The 26,998-nt window shown below is 44.8% G+C and overlaps 1 protein-coding gene across 5 annotated transcripts in view; it reads left to right on the forward strand.

Annotated features, from left to right (window-relative positions):
* Nucleotides 1-26,998, forward strand: part of Camk1d (calcium/calmodulin dependent protein kinase ID) — a 382,840-nt gene that overhangs the window by 177,938 nt on the left and 177,904 nt on the right. The gene's annotated exons all lie outside the window — the stretch shown is intronic.

Raw genomic sequence — 26,998 nt, forward strand, 5'->3', positions numbered from 1 at the left:
TCAGTACTTATGGAAATTGGCAGGGCATTTTTGGGACCCTAGCTGCTGCTCTTTGTCCCTTTGTGTCCCCTATGTGGGTGACAACTGGCAAGGCATACAGCTCTACCAGATGTGTGTGATGGTGCCTGGGCGGTGGTGGGGAAGGGGAGGGGGAGAATCCCTTAGCTGGTTTGGCCCCGTGAAGATGGAGAACCTGTTAAGAATAATGATTAGGCAGCTTGAGATTCGCTGACTGCATGCTTAGCCCAGTTTGCAAAGTAGCTTCCTCCCTGAGGGCTTTTAGTCACAGAAATTAAATGGGAGGCACACCCAGGAGAGTCTGCAGTAAAACAAAGAGAAACCCTACTCTCAAAAAGGGCCTGCTAATTGTTTGGGGATTCGCCACAAATAAGGTAAATATCAGGTGGGATCTCCAAATCCCTCATCAGATTTGGCAAATCTTGAGTCTTTATTCAGATGACTATCTTTCCCCTCCCCTCATACTATTAGTTGTTGGTCTCCAAGCTCTTTCTGTTTCCTGTAGGCAGGTCTCTGTCCCTACCATGTGCACCTGCTGGGTCTTTCTTGCACCCTGGAGAGGAAATCATAGAGGGAAAGAACCACAAGCAAATTGCCTTTCTCCACTGCAGTTTAAGAAGTTACTTTGGTTGTGCATCAAACTTGAGAGATGTCAACTGCCAATTTCAAGTGCAGTTTTTTTAAAAAAATTATTTATTGTAATTTAAAAATAAGGAACAGAGTGTGAAAAATGTACAAAATGTTCCACAGAATTGCTTGGCGTGGAAGAGAGGCCAACCTACTCACCCTGCCTGGAGGCCATTTGAAAAGTAAGCCTGCAGGCAGTGGCCATGCTGCCCTGACCACCTTAGCTTGCTTTTTGTGATTTGTGCATTTCTCTTGAATTAGAGAAAACGGAAGTAGTTTTGAATGGTAGCAGCAGAACTGCAAGCATGAAAAAAGTAGGCCTCCTTATCAGGACAGGGCAAGTGAAAAATCCTCCCTAGTTCCTTCTTGCTAGTGACAATACCAAGTAAGGTGTGTTTGTACTTAGAAGCTGCTTCTTTTACAAATTGCAATTTTCATCATTGATTGCTTCCTGGGAACAGAGACTTTAAAGAACACAAGCTTCATGGGAACATTTGTCCCTGTTCGTTGCAGTTATTTAGTAATGTCTGAGACTGGGATTCCTCTGGCCAGAACATCCTGTAAAAGGTAGAGTGGCCAATATTCTGGCATGAATCCTCTTTTGGAATGCCCATTGCAGTGGAGATCTGCTTGCATGATGCTGATGTGCCAAACCCTAAAGCTGAGGAAAAGAAAAAAGAAATAGGAGCAAATTAAACTTAAAGCAAACTATAATTCTTTACAAGTTACAGTATGCTAAAAAAGTACAATGTCAAGCTGATCATTCTCTTTGGACTCTTTAGAGAGGACATCCAGCATGTTACACAGAGTATTATTTTCTGTGGCACTTTCTATATCCTTTTAGGACGCTGAATACTGTATTTCTAGCTTCAGAATTAGGTATGTGCATATCATTTCTTCTCAACTATAATCCTTAAGGATGCCTCTCAGGTTTTGTTTTGTTTTGTTTTGCTTTGTTTGCCAGGGCACCAGGGAGAGCACTTTGTTCATAGTTACTGTTCCATAATTATTGTTGAATGAATGCACTCTAACAAAACATGGGTGTGATTCCTTTTGTTTTTTCAAATCAAGCTCCTGATGAATTATATAGTCTAGCTGGGCAGACATAAAGTTGTACAATAAAAGCACCACCCAAGTGGATAGAATTATAAGACCATAAAATTTTAGAACCATAAAGGAACTGAGAGATTTTAATTCGACTTATTTATTTTGCAGATGCACCATTATAGCTCATAAGAGGACTTGCCCAGGCTGGGATGGCCAGTGGCAGATGAATCGGCCATCCACTTTACTTACACATTGATTAGCCACCTAGCAGCTAAGGTTGCTGACAGTGTTGTTTTAGTGACCTGTTGTGGTACATTTACATTTCGTCCATCTTTGTGCCTCTGATTTTCCTTGGGAGAGATTGTTAATTGATTTTTAATTCTATCTTATCTGAATTTGGGACCCATGAATTTCTTTTTCTCTATTTTCTAAAATGTATTTGTGCCATTTTCAAGCAAACTGACCTGAACAGTTTGTTCTGCCCAACTTAGACTCAGTGGGGTGGTGGGAAGGAGATAATTATACCAGTGGACAACAGCCAGACCATATATAAAAGTAAATCCAACCTCCAATCTGTAGCAGCCAGTCAGGAAGTCTAACAATAACCCTGTAGCAATTGGCCCCAAATGGCCAAGATTTGATCAATAACTGGCAGCTGCTCTAATTCTTGTCCTCATTTCAAACTTAGAACCAAACAGAAAGCCAAGTGTGCTTTCCTGACCAATCACAGGTGAGGCCCCGCCTCTGTCAGTCTTTCTGCAAAGTCCCTGTTCCTATTTCAACAGCCTCCACTTAGGACATATCTGAACCTTCCCTTTTTGCCATTATGAAGCTTTCCACCTAACCGCCTGCCTTTGAGTCTCTGCCAAACGCAAGTGACAGTGGCTAACTCTCTTATTACAGCAAGCTTTGAAAGCAAGAGCTTTTGCTTTTCTCATTCAGGTGGGCTGCACTTACTTCTACATGGGGAAAGACCTGGAGGAAGCCCAGCCCTGCCTGATTCAGTGTTCTTTCTGGTTATGGTTCTGCTGTGAGCTTTATATCCACATAATAGTAGCTTTAAGACCCACTCACCTCTTCCTTTTCGAATAGTATGTATGAATGAGTCTTGGTTGAAATTGACATATAGTAGTTCTGTCTTATCATTGGAGAATATGTTCTAAGGAACCCTGCCCCCCAACCCAGTAACTGCCAGAAATCATGGATAGTCTTGAATCTTATATCCAAGCATTGTCATATCTGTAATAGTCATTCAAATAACAGAATCGTCTATTAAATGACTAATGGGCAGGTAGCATATATATGGTGGATACACTGGACAAAGGGATGATTGACATTCTAGATGGAATGATAAAAGATTTCATCACACTACCCAGAATGATGAGCATTTTAAAACTGATCATTTGTTTCTGAAATTTTCCATTTCATATTTTTAGAATATTGTTGTGAATAAATGAACCCCTAAAATGAAATCTTGGGGGCATTTACTGTATGCTCTATCTGTGGCAGGTTCCTGACCTAGCAGCCTGGTAACCCTGCCAAGGCAGGAAAGGAGGTTGGTGCTAGTTTAGAGTTAGTGCCTCAGAATTTTCTGACTGCTCAGAAAACTTCATTTAGTTATCTCTCTAGAATTTCCCAAGGAGGATGTTGTCAGACTTATCTATTCTCTTCCTTTTGGGAATCCACTCTTTCCTCTTTTTTGAGAAGAAAAATTTGTTTTATTTTCCAGTATTTCTCAATATGGATTAAAGGTCTAAAATCACAAATAAGATTAAAAATTTACCCATTAGGGTCATTTTTCTTGTGAATGTCCCTAATTAAGGTGTTTAATTAAAGTGATGGCATTATCTTGTGGGTCAGTTTCTCAGAGCAGTAACATTGCCCAGGTGTTCTACTTGAAGGGGATAGGAGCTGGGAGCTAGGCCTCCCGGGTGTCTGTCAGCCCACCCAACCACCGGCTTCTGTGATGGTGCAATTGATGTGTTTTCAATATTATGCAAAGTGTATGCAAAAGCAGTTTGTGCCTCTCATTTCCAAACACATTGAAACCATAAGGCCCTTTAAGGAACAAAAGAGTTAATACATGTCAAGTAGAACCATAACCAGAAAGAACACTGCGACTGTTACTTTCCTGGTTACTAACGCCAATACTATCATTAGCTAGAAATCCCAAGGCTGCTACTTTCTCTTAATCATATTTACCTCACCCCTTATAAGCCTTCAACCTGACAGGTCCTTTTCTGCCTCTGGCCTTCCCCTGTTGAGTTCCTTCTGCTTAAAACTCTATTTTCTTTCTGGCTGGCTCCTTCCTCATCTTTCAGATGCCTTTTAAATGTCACTTTCTTAGAGAAGTCCCCCTAAACTCTGGCCTAAATTAGACCTCCCGTTTTATTTTTTTAGACTATGGGTCAGTAAACATCTTCTATAAAGGACTTAATAATAAGTATTTTAGGTTGGCGAGTTGTAACATGGTCATAGTAAAGAGGCAGCCCTAGACACTATGCTAATGAACGTGTGCACTGAGTTCCAATAAAACTTTATTTACAAAAACAAGTGGGGTGTTGCTGGTTGTAGTTGACCGACCCTTGTTTTAGAGCAGTCAGTTCCTTTTTCTGCACACTATGATTACATGTCGATTTGTTTACTATCTCTGTGCTCTAAACCACATTAGAGACAAGGACCACTTCTGTGACATCTACTTCTGTATCTACAGGGTGACAATAGTGCTGAGCACCTCACACTTCATAAGCATTGAATGAGTGAATGACCGAATGAGGTCGAAATGTGACAGCACTGAGGTCTGCCTTCTTCTTCCCACCTTGATAATATACCACTGTCCTTAACTTCTTTGCCGAACATTTTATCTTCTATCCTGGAATATTTCCTGAACTGTCAGTGGTCTTCATCCTTAATCCCCTCATTCTCCTACCCCCAAATCTAACTCCTTCTGGACCTTTTTGCTCAGACTGCCCCTTGGCAACATCTGCCTTTGGTTATGCAGTTTTGAGCCACGTGGGAATTTGCATTGCTTTTCGCTCTAGTTAATCCATGGGAGTGCCCCCTATAATCCCAGCTGCTTGGGAGACAGAGGCAGGAGGATCTTAAGTTTGAGACCAATCAGGAGAACTTTAGCACGACTCTATTTCAAAATAAAATAAAAAGGTTTGGGGATGTAGCACAGTGGTAGCATTCTTGCCTAGCATGTGCATGGCCCAGGTTCAATCCCCAGTACAAAAAAAAAAAGGAAGAAAGAGAAAAGAAAACCACAAACAAAATAAAACAGAAAAAAACCACAGGAGTGAAATTCTCTATGTGTCATCAGAGATGAGCTCATCTTAAGAGCGATAATATTCCTGTTACCAGGAGGAACACTGGGACGTGTCGAATTGGCATTAATGTGATTTGGCGGAAGTAAAAACAAAAAACCAACCACCACCTAACAACCTACCTCAAGCATTTCAAGATGTAGTAATTTCTTTTATACCAAACAAGTTTGGTTTGCTCAAACACGCTTAACTCTAAAGGTGCGATCCTTATTTTTACAGGCAACTAATTTCAGAGTGACATTTTGGGACATGCTGATCCCAGTTGTATTTCCCTTGCCTTCTGAATGCCTTGCTCCTCAGCCTCCACAGCATGTGGAGCCACCCACCCACTGAGCTGGTGTCACGGGCTGTGCATTTTCTCCCTGCTGTCAATTTTCAGGGAGCCTGTGAACTTGGGCATTTCTGTCAGATGTAGAAATGTGTGGTCTGATCAGGAAGCTAAAGGCTAATTTAGATGATAGATAGACTTAGTTTGTCTGCTTGAGAAATAGGCAGTTTTCAGATTCATTTTTTTTTTTTTTGCTAGTTTACCAAAAAATCAAAAAACAAAATATATCTCTTTTCCCAGGGGGTTGAACCCATGTTGAAGCTGCCTGGACCTGCCTGGTGCCTGAGTCCCAGAAGTAGTTGACTTAGGCGGGGTTGCCACATGATAGCCGTGCCCAGGACGCTGCATCCAGGGACATGGGAGAAGAGCCAAGAACACTGGTCAGGGTCCACGTGGAACAAGCAGAGCGATTCTGTTTGGTTTAAGCAAAGGGTGATTAATATGGCAGGTGCTGACATAGCCAGTGGGAGGCTAGGGAAGCAGGCTCTCTGCTGAGCCTCCAGTAATGATTCTCAAAATGATTCCAGGAAGGTTTACCTCTTGCTAAGGTCAAGAGGAGGGGGAAGGGTTGGGAATATGGGGGATTATCAGAATCCGAGGAGTCACAGAGATTCTGTGGCTTAGGAAATAAACCCTCCCTCTAATTCTAGACCTGGGAACCAGTGCCTGTTCCCCAGGACCTTTGCAACCTTGCTGGCTAATGCATCTAGCGCCCTCTTAAAAGTCCTGATTTTATCTCTGCATTTGTGTTTTTTCAGTCAAGTCTGATGAGTGTGCTCTGGGGGTGTGGCGTCGCTGCCTGTAGGAGTTCCCACTCAACGGCCTGACAGCCACTCACTCTCCTGCCCCTGCCTAGTGATCATTGCCACCTGAAGGAGTTAATGTTAAATTAAAAACATGCCATGACAGGTTGAAAAAGAGATTATGGAAGAAGGGGGAACATTTCCCTCTACTTTTTTGGACAAGACACCCTGCATTTTTTATTTTGCACTGGGCTGTGCAGGTCATGTAGTGACCCTTGACAAATCTCATAGCTCTGTGACAGGAGGGGCAGCCTCTGCCTTCGTATGTCTTCTCTCCTCTGAAAGGACTACCTCTCTGCTTGGGGGAGAAGAGGCTGCACATGGAACCTGCATGTGGGAGTCTGGGAACAGTCTTTGGCATTAAGATGCCCTGAAAAGGGAGTGGGGGAGATAAGGGAGCACTTCAGTCCCCCAAAAGAACATAACCCAGGGAGTGAAAAGCCTGGGGAGGGGCTGGATTAGAAGAGGGTTGCATTTGCCCGCTCCCCCCCATTAAAATAAAAACTTCAGACAAAATACATTTAAGAATTTATTTGAGCATTAAAGACTCATGAGTTGGGCAGTGCCAGAGATGGTTCACAGAGCTCCGCTCCAGCAGCATGGACCATGAGCTTTTCTAGGTGGACTAATCCAAGTGAAGCTGTTACTTGATTGGCTACAGCTGATTTGCCTTATTTGGGTACAGTCTAGTGGAATGTCCCTAGTAGGAGTTTAGTTGGTGGTTTCTGATTGGTCCAGCTCAAGTTTCATTTGACTTGATCTTGGGCTTCCGTTTGCATCAGTAGGACCCAGTGTGCTCCTGGAGTCACCTCAGCCTAAGGGCCTCCCAGTTAACTCTTTTGTTAATGCCTCAGAGCTCCTGGTTTTGTTACTGAATTGGGGTTTGGAAGCTCATCCCACAGAAAATCCAGTGCCCAAGAGACGAGTGTTGGGTAGAAAGAAAGGCTTTGCTCACAAATCAGCTTCTCATCTCCAGAGGCTGAGGGGTGACAGAAATAGAATAGGAATAATGAGGGGGGGGCAGGCTGATAAAGGGGAGGGGTATTCATGTCTTTTCTGGGAACAGGAGATCTCCCTTGAGGAATTGGGGTGCCACCTCTTTTCACTCCTTTCATTGTCTGGTGTTTCCAGTCACGGTGGCTGGTAGGTGGCTTTAGCCTTAAAGTGGGGCGAGAGAGCGAGACCAGGCAAGTCCAGGTCAAGTTAACCTTATATTATTATATGTCTGGGTAAAACATTTCTCAGATGATCAACATGTCTACATGCAGAGTTGAGCAGAATCTGACCCAAAGATTAAGGCAACAAAAAAGGCAGATTCAATATGAAGGCAGAGACGCCAGGCGTTTTCATGCTGTTCCAGTCCCCCATTGGAGGTCTGCAGGCCCAAGTGATGAGTCATTGATTTTAGCAAAAGTGGCCTTCAGGTACCTGAAGAGTGACCCAGGTGACTGTCATATCCTGTGCGTATCATCATAGCCCACACGGCAGAGGTGGATTTACAGTAAAGCTGGCGGGGGACTAGTGATGTAGATCACTAGTATTGCAGCTAACCTGGTGGTCATGCAGCCATGTGAGCTCCAAAATTAGTGACTTTTAAGTTATCTAAGAGCAAGTGAAGCCAGGGGGCTTATTTAGGTCGTGCCCCTGTCAACAGTTTGAGCTGCTCCTAGGTACCTATTCCTAGGTACAGCTTCTGCTGCAGCATGTGATTAGAGGTGCTCAGATGTTGGCAGTAGTTCTGAATCCTTTCCCTAGAAGCTGCAACCATGGTGAGGCCCAGTATTGAAATCAGGGGTCTTTTGGAGCCACTCAGCTTATTTCTGGTCTATCACTGCCATCCATACTGCCCTCCCAGCTGCCCATGCCGCCTAGTTTTTCACACCTGGTCTCTCTCTCTCTCTCTCTCTCTCTCTCTCTCTCTCTCTCTCTCTCTCTTCCTTTCATTTCCTGTATTTTTCTTGCAGGTCTTCCCTGTATCTTTATTAGCGCCCCCCACTGGTGAAGAGAAGGGGAGCACAGTATTCTCTTCCCTGTGAGTACCATGGTGAAGCCTAGGATGTTGCAGACAAATGCTAAGATGAGGCTATTCTCTGTGCATTTCGGGGTTTAATTCAGTCACCATGTATTGAGTCCCTACAGGGTGCCCATCAGTGGTGACAGTCTGTGATATGTACATAGCTTCTGCCCTGCAGAAGTTCTGAGCCTCCCGGAGGAGCTTAGCACTTCTCCTTCCCTAGGGTCAAGCCGATGGGACAGTGTCTGTTTGGAAAGTGACTGCTTTTTGACTTCCAGAATGGGAGGTGCTTAGTTGAACCTGTGATGCCCTTTATGGTTGGGGAAGCATCCATCATTCTCTTGAGAACTTAACTCAGCTGTCATGTTCCCCCCTCTGGGGACTTCACTTTGAACTTGTAGGAATTGAGGCCAGGACATTCTCCACACGGTGTCCTCCAGTTTACAGCACTGCTAACAAGAGTTACCATCGTTGGCCCCCCAGTTGGTAGTCTCCTCCCACAGATGCATTTACCATCTGGAGGCAAGAGGATTTCCCCTCCTGGGAGGGACCTCAATAAATGAGCAGATGGCTGCATGGCACTTGCCATGGAAAGAGATGGCTGTCATCTAACCCTACACGGAGACAGGTACCTTTCATCTTACAGAGGTGCATCCACAGCCAGGGTGTTCCCTGATTGAGGGTTGTAGCCTGTAGCCTGTGGATTGAAACCATTCCAACCATAGATCTTCGGGCAACTCTTCTGTACCAACTTGCTGCATCTCTTGGGCCACCCTTAGGACTGTATTCCCCATTAACCATCTCTGCTCACTTTCTATCCAGAGATGAAAAGAGCTTGCTATTTGCTGATGGGCACTGGGTAGCTTTGTGCTCTTAGTAGATCTCTGGGAGGTGTTCTTCATCAGAATGCCTCGATATTACCTGGACATAATGTATCAAACAGCAGCAAACATTTTTTAGCACCAAGTGTGCGTATTACTTTGCTGTGTGCCATGGGGGTGGGGGAGGGCATCTCACACACACACACACACACACACACACATACACAGATTTCTGCCTTTAAAACTGACATTAAGATGGACAACACTGTTAAACGTATGGCTTTGTAAGTTACCAACGTCTTTCTACACAAGCGCTCTAGCCACATTTCCTTGGCGAAGGATAATCATGTAATAGCTTCAGAAAGACCTCATTCATGCCTTGATTTTCACTTTCGCCACATGAAAGCAATAGCTGAACCTGGGTCCCTGCTGTGGAAATGAAAATACTTGAGGATATTTCGTTGCTTTTCCATTATTTATGTACATTGGTGGCAAGACATCATGGTGGCGCATCTGCTCAAAGCATGTGATTACGTGTGGGCCCCACTTCAGCCTGGGCTTGTTTCATTCCCTACAGCTGTTCTCCAGCATGATAAAATCTGAATGATGCAGATCCTTTGCCCATGAAGGGCTCTTGAGACACACCACTTTCTGCTATATCCAGAGTAGTTTAATATTTATTGAGTATTTACTATGTGCTGGGTGCCTTTTTATATGTCTCAGGAAGCAATCTCATTTTCAAAAGAAAGTGGAATATGCTTTGGGCCACTCTGTTTCCTGCGTAGTCAGAACGCCCTCCTGAGAGATTAAATCCCCGGGTGCTCTTTTTGAATTCGCCACAGACAGAATGCTTGTCATAGAGCGATGCCAAAGGCAAATGATCTTCCTGTTATTGTCTGGGCTGCAGGGTGAAGACAGGTCTGAAGGGAGGAGAAGGGATCTGTGCTGGTGGCCTCAAGGTGGTTGATTGAGATTGTGCAACCTGGGAGGAAGATAAATGAAACCAAGGCCGATTAACCTTTTAACAAGTGGCTTGTAAAAGACATGCGATCGGTTCTGTGTGCGATGCCTGGATATAGCAAATCTATTTTTATTGGGTCTACAGAGACCAAAATATCTCAATATGTGTGATGTGATGTAATCGTTGCATTTGGGGTGGGAGTTGAATAAGGAAAGCATAGAGAAGACACTACTTCGGAGTCAGCAAAAACACACAATTACTGTCTAACGATTCGAAAGACTGCCCGGATATTCATAGGCTTGAGGAAAGGCTGTAATCTCCCTGCAAATTCAGACAGGTGAGGGATGTTTCTGGGGATTGTCTGGGTCCATGTGGTCTTCTGGTTGGTGGTGTCGATTATCATCAGTAGTTACTAAGCAGTACTGATGACTTAGTATTTTGGGGGGAGTTAGGTGGACCACTCGCTCTGTTTTCTTGAGCTGTAAAACTGTGGTCAATGTTTTTGGGTTTGGGTGACTCCATGCCCCCAGCTGAGGGTGAGAGTTGACAGAAAAGACTATGTCAGCTCTGGCTCACTGATCCTGGCAAGGTCTGTGATCTCGCATTGTCTGGCTGGCATCAGGGATTAGGCAATGCAATACCAGGAAGCAGAAACCGTCTCAAACAAGACATGTGCCTCCATTTCCTCCCACCTCCACACACCCCAGTGTTCCCTCCCTATCGTGTCTTTCATGAAGACCCGTTACAGGGTAAATGCCAGGAACATGACCAGGCTCAGGAGAGTCGGGAGGAACAGTCATGCCCCTCTGGCCTTTATCTCCGCAGGTGAGAGATGCTTGTGTTGTTGGAAGCACTTGGGAGCTCCTGGCATTAGGGACACATGGCTTCTGCCCATAACTATGGAGATAGTTTCCAGATGGGTTCAAGGGGAGGCCTGGGGCTTCCCTAGATTCAGTTTCTGGAGACTAAATGCTTAAGTTGTAAAAGTCCCTTATCAACCAGAGGATTCTCGAATGACATTATGTGTCATTAAAGCAAAAAAAAAAAAAAAAACTTTGATAGTAACAAGTGGCTTTATTTTGTAATAAGAAGGATAACTGTTAATCAGAATACCCAATGTAAAAGAAAAAAGGGAGGAGAAATACTCTCTAGAGCAGATTTGACTCCAGGTACCCTCCTTTAACTTGTAGAGCTGGTGGGTTCCCCGCTTCGGATGCAGCATTCTGCTTGAGAACTCAACTTAGAGGTGGCTTCAGAAGCCGTGGACCCAAACAACAGCCCTGGATTTTAGCTCAGCTTTCCCACTCCATGCTGCAAGGCAAAACCTAGAAAGAGTCCCTGTTCTGGAACTCATTCACACTTTGTTTCTTTTTAACAAAATAAATATGAACATGTCCATGAACATTCCAAGGACATTCTGGGATCCTTCGATTAGCCAGGATCATGGGGTGAAATGTTGACATTTTTCCTTTTTAGCAACCCTAAAGTTTGATAATGAAAGACCTTTCTCTTTGACTGACTTAACCCAACAAGCTGTCTGCTCAGAAGTCTTTAAATCCTTGATGAGTCTTTCGTGGTGTGAACCTGTAATCAAAAGCATTGAGTGTCCTGTAAATAACGTGAGCAAGTTTTTGCTTTATAACAAATGTCATTTCATTCTATCTTGCTTGTGTCATAGCTGAGTATTCGTATTCCTGGAGGAAAGTTTGTGGTCTGAGCTCTGGATCTCCCGGGTGGCCATGATTGACAAGAAGGAGTGTGGCAGGGTATGGCTTCTTTTCTGGAATCACAATTCAGTCCTCAAAGAGACAGGTTCCAAACACAACTTCAAGTCCAAAGCAGGGCATTATTCCCTCCAGCAGCCTCAGCCTGACCTTGTCCACATGTGTCAGCTCACCTGGTGTCCTTAGGTCCCTGGAGGGACAGTTGGCTCTAGAGGAAAATGTTCAGAAGTCCCTGCCTGTGTTTTTTGCTAGAGGAAAGGATCTGGTGTGTGTGTGGGGGGGGGATCCATTCTGCAACCTCTCACAGGAGGCGGGGCCGCAGCTTCTTCCAGAACTAGGGGAAGGTGAAACTCCGCCCCCAGTGGTCCACTCTGAGGTCCTCTACTCCCCAGACGACTCCTATTTTATATGATCAGTTCTTAGTCTATCCAGAGCCAAGTTCAGTTATAGTAAAATAATCCAGGGAAATGCAGGATGAAGTGACTTGCCATCTCATCCACAGTCTCTTTACCTTACATTCACAGGAAGGCTACAGATAGCAGGAAATCCCTCAAGCCAATTACATCTCACCCCAAAAGGATGGGAGCAACAATTCCAATGTAAGAAAGATTCCTGAGTGACAGGAGCTATATTACAAATGAGCAGGTGACATTTCTAATGGAGCACAGGGCCATGTGAGCATCCTGAATTAGGAGCGGTGAGTGGGTCGCCTTACCCTCCTGCTCAGTAGGTGCAGTTTATCTGTTATGAGTTCTGGCCTACTGGAAACACCTCGATTTGAGTTTAAGTAAAAAAATTTTAAAAAAGCAATAGGTTTTGTTTTGTTTTGTTTTGTTTCAGTGTCAGGGATTGAGTCCAGGGCCACATGCGTTCTAGGCAAGTGATCCACCACTGAGCTATACCCCAGCCCTCTTATTTTTTTTTATTTTGAGACAGGGTCTCACTAAGTTACAGAGGTTGGCTTTGAACTTGTAATCTTCTTGCCTCAGCCTCCTGAGGAGCTGGGTTTACAGGTATGTGCCACCATGCCTGGCCTGACGGGTACTTTTTTAAGGGAGGGTGATAACCAGGGATTGAACCCAGGGGTGCTTAACCACTGAGTCACATCCCCGGGGCCTTTTTAATATTTTATTTAGAGACAGGGTCTCACTGAGTTTCTTAGGGCCTCGCTAAGTTGTTGAGGCTGGCTCTGAACTTGTGATTCTCCTGCCTCAGCCTCCCGGAGTGCTGGGATTATTCAGTGGGTACCTTTTAAACTCTTGGTAAACATTTATTTGTGGAGTATCTGCATGTCTTGCTTTTTGACAGGCACTGGGCTGCAGGCATGCTTGAAGGCTGTCACACCTGCATGTCTGGGCCAGAATTGGGGAGATGAGGCCACGGGAGCTCAGATCAGTCGTATCTGAGTCCCAATCTTGCCTCTCATCATCACACATGTCTTTCTAACTGCACACTTGATATTTCCCAATACCATTTCCTGCATTTAGCCCAAGCTCAGTGTGTCCACATTCCACATTCCTCATCCCCACCCTGACTGGCTTTTCCAGCCATGTCCTTGTCTCAATGGGGACACCAGTTGTGCAAGAAACCTGGTAGTCCTTTCATGGGGAAAGTCATCCCATGCCAGCAGGGCCTGGGCACCCCTCACTTGATCAATAGATCATCTTGCTTCAGCCTCTGAAATGTGTCACTTCATTCTCCAAAATCCATGGCCATGATCACTAGCAAAACTGGCACATGGGATCCTAAACTTCTCCTCACTCAAGATCTGAGCACTGTGCTTAGCTTCTCTGAGGAACTTTCTGGAAATGCCTATTTGAGGCTAATCATAGAGTCTCAGGAACTTGAGGATCACTTTCAATTATCTCCAGTCTTCATTCCTGAGAAGATTTGTTTTAGGTAGCAAATACCACCTGCAACTTGCACGTGTGTTTGAGCACTTGCAGGGATTGTTCTGATTCTGATTTCAGCGAACTTTCTAGAATGTCTGTTGTTCATCTGCTATGTGTCTAGGGTAATTAGAAAAAGCAAAGGGACTGATTCCTGTAGTTACTGGGACTCTCCAACACAGGGAGAAGGGAATGACTCTTTTGGTAGTGTGAAGCATCTGCACATTTAATTGATCACAGAACTCATCTTGCTGTAGGACGATATTTTGGGAAATGATACAGTGTAATATTTTATTTTACAGAGGAAACAGCTGAGACCTGGACAGATGAAGGCCATGAGACTAGGAAGTGTTAGAGCTGAGATGAGAACCCAAATCTCCTAGCTCCTGGGTCAGGGCTCCTCCCTGTGAACCATATACTTATAATATATAGATAGAAAGTACAGAGAAGCTTGAAGCTATGCACATACATGAGAGAAACACACACACACACACACACACACACACACACCTGGGCATGGGAAGTCGGTAGTGTTTGAATGCATGTCTGCTCATGTTATCACTGGCCACCCACCTCCTCCCAACACCTGGTTATTCCAGGCCACTCAGAGGTCCACTCTGACCCCCCAGTGATTCTTCTCCATCCTCTGTTCTGTGAGTTAAATAGAACTTCTGTGGCATAACTCCTGCCTGTTGACCTCAGAATAATGATTCAAAAGAGGAGACAGAGTGATAGCGCCCATGAAAGTGAGGAGTGTAGGAGGAGAGGCCCTCAAGACAAATGAGCTGTCGCCAGCTATCAGAGCACTCTGCCTGTGTGGCCCACAAGTCTGCCTCAGCTGTGTGCTGCCCTTGGATGGGCTCTTGGAGACAGCTTCCCTCCCTCCCTCTGGCAGGGAGCTCTGGGAAGCGGGAGTTATTGGGAAACCCAAAGTAAACAGCTCAGCGTCTCCTTGGGGCCTGGGCAGGTTCTTGCCTGAGACTGGAGGGGCTGTTGCCAGTGGCTGTCCGGCAGCTTTCTGGGGCATGTAGGGGCTGGGAGGCACCAGGCTCAATTTGACAGGGAGGGACACTGCAAAGATAATGGGAGTCCTGTCTTTTAGGGGCACGTTGTCAGGTCCGGGTTGGAGAAAAGGCAAAACGTAAGCCTTATTGCCCATGTGCTGTGCAATGCGGAATTGATAGCAACCAGAACAGCTCTCTGAGCTAAAGCAGGTGCCGTTTTCCTCATTTGACCGCGGAGCATGACCACCAGGGAGGGATCCCAGGCCCTCCCACACAGGCAATGCTTTCTCACAAACAGAGCCGTCTCTAGGGTCAGAGAGTCTAGGAAGCCAGACAGCTCTCAGAAGCTAGGCCCAGCTCATTTTCTACATGGTCCTACCCTGCCCATTTCCCAGTTCATGTCTGGTTGACTTTTAACCGAGGGTTTTGTTTGTTTTTTATTTTGGCACTGGGGATTGAACCCAGGAACACCCCTGCACTATATCCCCAGCCCTTTTAATATTTTATTTTGGGACAGACTAAGTTGCTGAGGCTGGCCTTGAACTGGCAATCCTCCTGCTTAACGTGTGTGCCACTACTCCCCCTTTTTAACTGAGGTTTTTAAGAGAACAAATCTCAGTAGATAAGGCTTTGGCTTTGAGATCTGCCAGAGAGTTATGGGAATCATGGACCAGTCTCCTAGGGTGGGGCTAGAAAGGTGGGCAGGAATCCAGCTGGTGGCTTCCTGATGATCTTGACCATGGAGTGCATTCTCTCTGTCAAGGTTCAGTTCTGTTAGGATCTGAGCAGGGGCTGAGGAGTCACTGCCTGCCGTTTGTGAAATCGGGAGCCCCAGGTGCTGCTGTTCTGTACCTGCCAATCACTGGGCTGAGCTCTTTTGCTCCCTCAGAGGATGCTGGGGGTTAGACATTATCATAGGCATTTTGTAGATGAGAAACCTGAAGCTCATGATGCCTGTGGTCCCCAGCAAGGAAGTGACAAATAATTTAAGCCCAGTTCTGTCTCTTGAGTCACCTGTCCCCATCTCCCAGGAGAGCGAATGCCCATTCACTCTTAGAGTAGGCCATTTCTTAATTATCCAGCTGACCTCAGACAAAGGAAGAAGAGGAATCTGAAATTCAGCAATTATGTGGCATCTCACTATGATGTCCCAATCTCTGTCCACACCCCGACTAGAGGACAGGAATGTATATTTAATTCCTTCTCCTTCCCCTGAAGGAGTGGGGAAGGAAGAGGGAAGGGAAGAAGGTAAACTTTGCCTTTTAGTCTCCATGTCTGATTGTCAGTGTCTGTAACATGGTGGTCCCGAGTGGGTTCTAAGGCCTGAGCTTCAGCTACCCACAAACCCACTGGGTAGATTCCTTCTCCACTCTCTGTTTCTCTGACTGTACAAAGGAGTGAACGGTGTATTAACGGTGTATTAAAAGTTGGTGTGATGTTAAATGAATCAACACTCATCAAAAACAAGAATAGTGCTTGGGTCATGGTTTTTGTTCAATAAACGTTACCTATTTGTATTAGTTGGGATTTTCTGTGCATTTTTCATTTTTCTTTGTTCCCAGCCTTCAGTACTTCTCCAAATAGTTCTAGAAGGTCACTAGCTCAGCCAGGTACCGTGGTACACTCTTGTTATCCCAGCAACTGGGAGGCTGGGGTGGGAGGATCACAGGTTTGAGGCCAGCCAGCCAGCCTGGGCAATTTGTAACTTAACGAGACCCTGTCACAAAATTGGGAAAAAAAAAAAAAAGGCTGAGAATGTAGCTCAGTGATAGAGTGCCCCTGGGAACCACAATTAAAAGTAAGGGAGAAACAGATGAAAGAACAAACTTTCTGCCCCCATTACATGTGCATTGGATCTGCCTGAAATCCTGTATGTTTCTGCCCTTTAGGGAAGGTAGAGGAGACTGATCTGGGTGAATGCTGCCACTAGTCTGTGCAGTAGGTCACAGCTGGCTCTAATTTCTGACCTCCTGGGTAGAGGACATGCATCAAGGTCATCAGTAACTCCGTGGAATGGGTTCTCATGGCAGCAAAATCACTTTGTAGATGAAATATTTAATATGATCAAGGTTAATTTTTCTCCTTGTTGATACTGGGGTGGAGAATTGAAGCTCTTTACGCTAACAAGAAGATCTGTGTGGATGATGAGAAAGTAGTTAAGTAGTCCTGAATTTGTCTTTTCCTTCTACTAGCAATGTGTGGGTTTGGGCCAAATCCTGCACTTACCGTGCGTGGCCTGGATTTGGCCTCTGGGCAGAGTTGGAGTGCAGGCTTTGAAGCTAGGCACGGCACAGCTGCTGCAAATCCCACCTCCTGTCTTGCCTGGGTGACTTTGGACAATGTCCCCCCCACCCCGGGTCTGAGTGTTCCTGTCTCATCTGTAAATGGAATTGTTGGAAGTTCTACTTCCTAGAGTTGTTGAAAGGATTCTATCAGAGAATATAAACTAAAACTTGCCAGGCTCAGTGGAGAGCTTGGGAGAAGGGGGCAGGCTTGAGCAGCTCGGCCCTGTGGGCCTCTGTCTGCTCAGAGGAAGTGGCCTGCGCAGGAAGCCCATTCTGATCCCCTTCCTCAGGGGACACCTTAACAATTGAGCTTCCTAATGCACAGGTATTAGCCAACCCCAGGTCTAAAGCCAGGTCTGCCACTGCCTTATCAGGAATAGGGTTATTTATTTTTATATCCTTCCCCTAGGAGGGTCTTCTCTGTTTTATTTTTTGTGTTTTTCTAAACTTGGCAGAAGAAAGGAGCTTTATGTATTGATTCCTTAAAGCCCAGTAGTGCTCAGGGAGGGCTTGGCCTGCAGTCCCTCTGGTGCCATTATCCCCTTGGGGACTGCATCCATCCCTGACCCTTTTCTCTTGTTCTCTCCCTGCTTTCTGACCTCCGTGAGTTGAACAGCTTTCCCCTGCCTTGCCCTTGGACCATGAAGCCCTGCCTCACCTCCGGTCTAGAGCAGTGGAACTGGCTGTGGACCGAAACCATCAGCCAAAATAAATCTTTCTCTTTTTGAGTTGCATGTCAGGTATTCTGGTCACAGTGACGAAAAGGTGATGAACACACTCATTTTCATGGCTGGGGGTGAAGGGGCTGCTGTCCAGGGGCTCTTGGCATCCCACAGAGGAGTGAACTTGGGACCAGGGAAGGTGATTCTTAGATTGCCACATACAAGATGTATCCTTGGTTGTGCCACAGACGTGACAGCTGAGATTCGATGTTCCTCATCCACATGATGCAGGAAATCTAACGACCTGTGAGCTGTCTTACTAATTAGCTAGGAGAACAGACAAAGCTGAACTCACAGCAAGTGCTGAGAATGAATTTGCCTTCCCGTGGTGCAGCGGTATTCAGTGAGAAAATGTGAGCGCAGACATTCTCTTCTTAGAAGAGAGTCGAGTCAAATCCTGGTGAGTTACTTGGGGGTCATTTCAGGGACCCCTTTCTGGGCTTCTGGCTCCAGGCTTGGTTGTGAAATCTTCAGACTGGGCAGAACAAATGTTTCCAACTGTATTTATTTCCCTTTCCCTCCTGGACTTTAAAACCAAGTAAAAATTTATCACCCCTGTTTCATTCCCCCTATTTTAGTAAGGATGATACAGGCCAGCTGTATGGGAACCTTCTAGCAAACCATCTCTCATCAAGGGGAAGTTGCTCTTGAGAGGTGCTATGGGCTTTGTCATGAGGAGGATTTAGAAGACCTTCTTGGACATTTGGTGGGGTGTTCGTTTCCTGGGAACATCTCTCTGCACTGTTCGCATGGGCTCAGCATCCCTGAGCAGGCCCGACATCTGCTGCAGATGCAGAAGTCTAAACCTCCCATCCAGGACCTGTGCCCTAGAATGGCCCTGAGGATCTAAAGCAAGAAAACAACTTTGGGTACTTTCCCATGTATCAGGGAACTTTTCTACTGAGATGCAAAATGAATTTTGCTTTAACACTAACAGGAGCTCAAAATCAGAATATATATATATATATATATATATAAATGGAATTCAATAACAAAACCAAACCAAATAAGATATACAAAGCAAAGGCAACAGTAACAGACTTACACAGGTTAATGTGTTTTGCTATTGGTGTGGATAGATTTAAGACTGTCAGGTTTTAAGGAGTAGTTTTTCTTTTTCCTTAATACATGAGTATTTGTCACTCAGGCAGTGGCAGGAAGGAACCTCAGGTTACGTTTTACCACACAAAATGCAGCACCACAGGCCTGAGAAATGGCAACCGTAAAGAATTCCACTGCACATCAGAAAGACTGTATTATTTTATTTAGTTTGGTGGTAGGAATTGAACCCAGGACAATCTCTCCATCTCTCACTTTCTTTTTTCCTTAAACATATGCTGGATGAGATTCTTGGGATAGCAAACTAGGAAAGGCCTTGTAGGACAGTGGTTCAGTGCTTTGGCCTTTCAGGGTCAGGCTCGTCTGTGTAGAGTTGGGCAAATAATTTCAGCTGTGTAAGTGTCAAGTGTCTCATGGGTGAAATCATAGGGTTGGTGTAAGGAGAAAATGGAATTGTCTATGTAAAGCACTTGGGGCTGTGCCTGGCAGACATAAGTGCCAGTAGCAGCTGTTTGTCATTATTGTTTTTCTTATTGTTGCTGCAATTCCAAGTCCATCTTGCCAGGTCCTTATCCTCTAGCAGAGAGGCCATGCAAGGAAATGGGCATTCATATCTGGTGCAGATATAGCCAGGTGCTTCCCAGCCATGGGAAGAACTCACTCCAGGCAGGCCCAGGATGTCGAGGGGGAAATGATGACCTGGCTATGTCTTAAAGGACAGATGACCAGGAGAGAACTGTGGGGAACATGAACATATCAGGACCTGATGGGAGAAGAGGAGTTTGTAGACCCTGAACAAATATGAGAGAAGCAGAAGGAAAGTCAGAGTCTGAGACGTCAGGTCTGAGAGGGAGGAAATGATCAACCCCCAAACACCCAGAGCATTCAAGAAAAATAGACTAGAAAGTGTTCCTTGTGTGTGTGATGAGGAGGCCATTCATGCTTCCCCAAGGACCATTCTGCCAAGTGTAAGATTTTAACAACTGGTTCCAGGGAGGGGTTGGGAGGAGGAAGAAGACTTGATTTGTAGCATTTATACATTTCCATGGTGTCAGCACTCCCAGTATGACTGACTGAAAGTGGTGGCAAAGGGCAGTCTGAACCAGCAAGTGTGGAAGAAAACAAAAATGTGGACATCCTCTACCCAGCTAACCTGACTTCTCACACCTCCTGTTGGCCATAAGTCTCCATTCCAAATGATGCCTTGACTTTCTGGCCAGTACATTTGTTTCCTGTTGAGTTTGATTAGTAGGAGTCAGGACCTGAGAACCCCTAAAGGAAATGATAACAACAGCAAACACTTTTACAAAGCCCTCGGCATTGATAAAGCCCTCTTGTAAGCACTGTACGTATCAATCCAAACAACAAGCCCTGCTGGTCTCCGTTTTATTGATGAAGAGAATGAGGCACAGAGAACTTTGTCATGTGTCTAAATTTGCATGAGTCTCAGAATCAGGGTTTGAATCTAGGCCTTGGTTCCAGGGCCCGTTTTCCAACTGATACCATGTGCTGCTTCTTAACTGGTGAGTTCCCAGAGGTGAGAATAAGACCCCATCAAAGTATAAAGAACCTGGAAAACTCTACCCAAACCATTAAACATGGGCCTTTGCCCAACTCTGAAGGATACAAGAGAGACCATCTGGGGTCTTTAATGTTCTGAAATATTCATTCCTGTAGTTCCTGTGCCCTCTCCTGGTTTCTGGGGACTCATCTGAGCTTATTCTGGCATCAGTTATTTGCTTCTTGGTGAGGAGGCTCAGTCCAGGCCTGAGGTCACATGAGCTGCTGTAGATGGTACTTGCCTACCGGCCTGCCTGCGCACCAAGTCCTGTCACTTGTGGTTTCTCTTGCTCCAGGTTTCATTGATAAGGCCTTATCACTCCACTTCAATGGGCACTTTGTTTCTGAGATGAGACCATTAACAACGGGCTAATAAAATGGGAACTTGCTGGAGCAGTAGTTAAAATTAAAAGCTCTCCCTCTCCAGATAGGCTCTGGAGTGCTTTGCTAGAAGACAGACTAGGCTTTTGCCCAGTTGGCCGTCCTCCTTGGAGACCTCCAGGGGATGCTACTGGGTGTTCTACTTCAAAATACTGAGCTTCAAAGTACTGAGCTTCTACTTCAAAATCTCTGAGCTGGAAAAATGGCAACCTTTAAGGATCATGGAGAGACCTCACTGGAGGATAAAGCCAGCTTTTGAGGCAGGGAGGGCTTGACATCCCGTGGCACATTCTCCACATGCCAGTTGTCTCAGGTTAAGTTTTAACACTGTAGGTTTAATGGGGGCCTGGCTGCACCAGGTGATTGACTGGATGAGGGGAAAGAGAGTTCCCCCTACTTTCCCTGGTGGAGGAAGAAGCAGGCATTTTCAGAGATAAAGAGGGGGCTCTGCCCTGAGGGCCTGTGGGACGCATGTTCTCCAGGTGAGGCAGGTCTGTCACCTGTATCACGAAATGCTGGAACTATATGATTTCAAAAACACCCAGGAGCTTAAACTTTCCATGATTTTGTTGACATCATAACATCTGTATGTTAGTATTGTAGCCTTAAAAACAAACAAACAACAACAAAACAAAAACCCTTAGCCCCTTTTACCAAGATGGTGCTGAAGGTGAAGAAGGATGATCCTGCCCCCTCCCAAAGCTGAAGCCAAAGTCAAGGCTTCAAAGGCCAGCAAGGCAGTGCCAAGGGCATCTGCAGCTACACAAAGGGGAGATCTTCACATCACCAACTCCTGGCAGCTCAAGACACTGATGCTCCTGAGGCAGCCCAGTACCCTCTGAAGAAACCAGCTTGGCCGCGTGTGATTGTGGCGTTCCTCTGACTACCAACATTCTGTTCACTGTGGATGTCACGGCCAACAAGCACCAGACCAGACGGCTCTGAAGCAGCTCTGTGACATTGATGTGGCCAAGGTCAACACCTGGATCAGACCTGACAGAGAGAAGAAGGCGTATATTCCAATGACTCCTGATTGTGATGTTTTGGAGTAGCTGACAAAATTGGGATCTTCTAAAGTGAGTCCAGCAAGCTAATTCTAAATAGAACTTTTTCATCAATAAACAAAACAAAACAAAAATCAACCCAGCTAGTTTGGTCTTGGCACAGGGGTCCTATAAGGGAAAGACATGATAGGGACCCATGTTTGGACTGTATCTTTGGGGAATATGATAGCTCGATAGAAGAGTGTGCCTGCTATGTCTCCAGAGCTGAGTAGACAGCATGTGGGGTGGTGCCTCTGTCCCTTGATGGATGGCAGGATGAAAGGTAGGCAGGGCCAAATCCTGAAATCCACTTCTCCCTATAGTTTAGGGACAACCCCAACTGAAACCAAAGATTCAATCTATGCATCCTTAGACTCTTCCCCTAGCAATCGCAAGGCCCCAGGAAACTTTAAGACAAAGTCTGGGACTCATATCCGGAATTGCCACCTTCTAAATCGGCGCCTGGGTGTGATGGATGGCCCTCCAACATGGGCAACTGGTGGCCCTGGCAACAAGCCAGGAGTGCTCAGATCACAGCCATCGCATCACACGCAACTCTGAGAAGCCACTGAAAAAATAGGGCAGCGTTATTGAAAATCTGATTACATTTTCATCATGGGAAGTATGTGGAATGGCCTGGAAACTGCGGGCTTTTTCTGTTTTGAAACTCAGGACCTCATCTCACTTTGATTACGCAGCCGCTGAGGGCGGGGCCGGTTTTTCTTGTTGATGTGGCTGCTTGGCTTTGTTAACGCTCGCTCTCCCACGTTGGCTGTCTTGAATGTTTGTAAGAAATAGAAGTCAGAAGCAAGTTAAATGAAGGACCATTAAAAGCATGCTAAGATTTAAGTGTGCTTCGCCTGAATTCAACTGAAGCCAAAGGCATAAATTTTACTTATTTTGTGTGTCTGTTATTTCTATTTTTGGTTTGGATCTGCGGTGCTGCTGGCTGGGTCATGGAATCATTTACTCATAAAAATGTCAGATGAAAGGGGCCTCGACCATCTTGGGGACCACGGATGAAGGGATGTCACAGTCCTGACTCCTAGACAGGACTGTCAATGAAGGAGAGGTTACTGTCTTGACAGGACAATGTCATGATTAGGAAATTCATTCTTAAGCTTCTCTTGCTTTCTCAGATATTTCCCTTAGTGCTTGGTGACAATGATAATGATAGTGGTAAATTTTATTGAGGGATTACTGTGGGTTATATATTTTGCTTGGGACATAATGTAACCCCTCATTTCTCTTTGCAAGAATTTTCAAGGTAAGCCATAATGTCCTTACTTTACAGAAAGGAAAACAGGCGGAGAGGAGAATGTCACTTGGCCTGTAGGAGTCTCATTCCAGAGGTGTCTGTCACTGGGTTCTGCCCCACCTTTCCCTCTGCATTCCTGCTTGGTTCTTTCAAGTATTTTCAGTTCTATAATATTAATAAAGCTAATCCCCTGTGCTTCAGGTGTGAGCTGACCTTCCCAGCAAATGTACAAGGGGACTGTTTCCAGCTAGTTCTAGACAAAGTTTCAAAGTGGTCTAAGGATCACAGTGACTTTTTGGGTTGTCCACATCACATGTTTTGCCAGAGTTGATTTTTTTTTTCTAACCAGTGCTTACCAAGATTTTACCTTTCCACATACACAATTGCTGTTAGTTCACACCTGCCCCAACTCATACTTTCCTACTGAATTATTATGATTTTTTGACTGAAGGAAGGCAGCATAGGGTGTGGTTAAGAGGACCAGACTGCCTCAGCTCTTAGAGTAGCTTCTGGGGCGAGTAGCCAGGTCGCCTTGCACAGTTTACTTGACCTCTGTATGCCTCAGTGCCTCCTCCATAAAATGGTCACAATGACTGTACTTAGTTCATTGGGTTATGAAAATGGAATTAATTAATACTTACAAGCTCTTAGAACATGGCCTGACAGGAAGCAAGTGTTTAATAAATGTTGTGATTATTACATGCAATTGAATCTAGGTCACTGACAAAAATATTAAGCCATGGCTTTATATTATATACACATTTAAATCAAGCCAATCCAATCATGGTCTTTCTCTTTTTTTCTGTAATGAAAAAATACTATAAAGTTTTATTTTGCCTGTTTTCTGTATTTGACAAAATACAAAATCCATAGAGTTTTATATGTTACAAAGTTCTAAATAGGGATTACTTTATTAGATTGAATGCATAAAAGTATGCACACTATATTTTGTGGACAACTAAAAGAATGTTCATGGGAGTGGGAGATGTAGCTCAGTGGTAGAATGCTTGCCTAGCATGCATGAGGCCCTGGGTTCCATCCCCAATACTACACACACACATACACACACAAAAAAAAATCATGGGAAATTTTGACTACCATGTTGTGTAATTTTTGCTGTTCGTGTTGACTTTATAGCCTGATCTCTTTTAAAGTTTTGACTGAGTTCGTGTTTGTGATAAAACACTGGAGCCCTCCACCCCACCTCCCCAGGGAGACTGGTTACCCTGCATGCTCCCCTCTGCCCCACATTGCTCATTAACCATGAAGAAGCCCACACGAGCATGCTCTAGGGCTGCACGCTGTTGTAATGCAGGAAGACAGATGTGTCTCATGTGCTTTGATTCTTTGAGCAGCAGTCACACCAGATATTGTGTTAGAAACTGCTCACCCAGAAGGGTCAGCCACAACCTTTCCTTCACTGAAAGGTGTATGTGAATAATTGCAGAACCTGGTGGTGAGGTAAGCACATTCCCAACTCAGCAATGCAGCGGTGCTCAGACCCAGGGGTGCCCAAAAAAGGCAACATTAGAGATGAGTCTGATGGCTGCACCTGGTGACTGAGCTGGAGGGTACTCTGAGAAGGGAAGATGTAGAAGTCAGAGGGCCCCAAAGGGTGTTTGTGTGACAGACATGAGAGGGAGGAGGCGGAACATGTGGCCCAGAGGGTAGAGGTGAGTGGGAGCCATTGATAGTTCTAAGCAGAAGGAAATGGTTTGGATTTGCCATTGAGGTTCTCCATGTTTTGCATTCCATTTCATTCTAAGTGTAGAAATATATTTGAGTAGCTAATTCCATCCAGTACAGTTTCTGGAAGGGAATTATTTAAGGTCCTTTCCTCTTTTTGGAAATGGAACTTAAAGGAGTGTAGGTGTGCATGAGTGTGTGTGCGTGTGTGTGTGTGTGTGTGTGTGTCTGTGTGTGAAAGAGAGAGAGAGAGAGAGAGAGAGAGAGAGAGAGTGTTTATGTGTTACAAGTTGATAAGGAAATATGAAGATATAGTTAAAAGAAGATATAGTTACAAATTGGTAAGGAAATATGAAGAAATGAGATTAGTTTTCCTATTAGGGAAGAATGGGCAAACTTAAAACTTCTTATATAATGTTTCAAAATTGATTGAAAAAACAAAAACTTGAATTATCTCCGTCCGAATTTCAGTAGCCCACACTCACCAGAGCTGTAGTGCAGCAGTGTCTGTTCATGTCTGTTCCTTTGCATGCATCAGCTCATTGAATCCGCAAGACCCCTGCCCATTAGCTGCTCTTTTTACCTACCCTTTATAGAAAAAGCTAGAGGGCAGAGGTCGAAGGTCATCTCAGCCATTAGGGAGTGAAGAGTAGAACCAGGCAGGTCCACCTCCTGAGCCTGCAACAGGTGGCCCTGTGTTAAGTGGCACCCACCTCAGGAGCATTTGTTAAGCAAATAGCCTGTGTTTGGGGGGCGTGCTGGGGGATGTGGTGGCAGGGAGGCTAGCCTTGAGTTGCCTTTTCAGTGTTTGTCCCTGTTGAGTCACTAGAGTTCAAGGCCCTTATCAGCTTACATTTCACCTTGAGCACCTTCTAAGCCAGGCAAGCGGTAGATCTTTTTCCTCAAGGACACACTCACAGCCCATCTGATCAGGGATAAACTTAGTTGAAAATGCATTTAAGCTTTGCAGTAAAATGACTAGTGTATCCAGGGATCTTTAAGGCTTCTAACTGATCATCGGATCCTCTTATTTTATTAAAAAAATTTTATTCACAATCATCAAAGCAATGCTTTTTTCATAGAAGACAAATGAGGAAAAAATACATAAGCAAGAAAGAGAAAAAAGCATACAGAATCCTATGGATCAGAACCCCCCACTGTTAACTTTGGCATCATTCATGTTAACTCTTACCATTTATCCTTTTTTTCCTTCCCTAAATGTATTAGTTAACATTAATTTTTCCTTGGAGCAGGAGAAGCCTCTTGTGTGATAGGCAGATGTGGATGTCGTGACAGCCAGAAAGTGAGGGACCCGGAGCATGACAATTTCCATTTTCTGCTTCCGGGAGAGCTGTTTATTAACTTTGAGGAAAGACATAATTTTCTATCTTGCCTGCATCTGTTTTCTGACTCTGGGCCCGAATGTCAAGTTCCGAAGTGGTAAATAGACCCTTACCTGGCCCTGTTAGTCACCAAGGTACCTGACAGGTTATCTTTCTTTCTGCAGACAGCAGATTTCTGATTCACCGGTGATACAATATGGAAGCAGCCACCAAAGGCAGAGATGAGAAAAACAATGTGGGTGCTAAGGTGCTGTTTTCCACTGGAGAGGTCCTTGAAGTCCCCATAGAGCCTTTTCAGAATGAAACATGAAGTCATGTGTTTTCAGATCATTAATTTTATTATATAACATCAATAATTGGATTAGAGCAGGGCATCTGTACTTGTTTTGAAATGTCAACTCAAAATTGTCTTTTTAAATTTCTACCTCTTGGACAAGGCCTAGGGTAGGCTGCTGTCACTGTCAACATCATACTTACTTTGTATTCATCCTCATTGGTTTTGGTCCCAGGTTGTGGAGAGGGGACTTCATTACAGCCACCGGTGCATGGGCTGCGACCAGAAGCAGATTCAAGGTTCTGCTCCGTTTTGCTTTTTATCCACATCATCCTGACCCCATCTCTCTCCACTCCAGATAGTCACCAAAAAGGACTTAACATGTGGCTTTGGATACATAGGCCTTCTCCTAAGTTTTTTCATTGTGTCATTTTTTTTTTTTGCGTGTGTGTGCGCCAGCGTCTATGTGAGCATTTGTATGATGTTTTTTTTTAAATAAAAAAGTTGATGTCATTTCTCTACATTTTATTGAAATTATAGGAAACTATACAAAAAGAAACTCATCAAACTAATGCTTCGTGTTTATAAAAGAGTAATTAAGAATATTGAGTGCATTCAGTTTCTGTTCCAAGAATAAAAAACATGTATTTCTCCCTGAGTCATTAAGCATATTGCTTTTAAAAATCAGATCTCTGGATGCTGGCACATGGCAAGGTGACCTGGACATTTATCCAGTGCCAGACTTTTAACCTTGTGTGCCGGCTGCTGTAAGCCTCTGTTTGTGGTGTGCCCAGCACTGGGCTCAGAGTCTTGCTCTGACACTGT

This window comes from Marmota marmota, unplaced genomic scaffold (genome assembly GCF_001458135.2).
Source record: "Marmota marmota marmota unplaced genomic scaffold, marMar, whole genome shotgun sequence".
In the NCBI taxonomy this organism is placed as follows: Eukaryota; Metazoa; Chordata; class Mammalia; order Rodentia; family Sciuridae; genus Marmota; species Marmota marmota.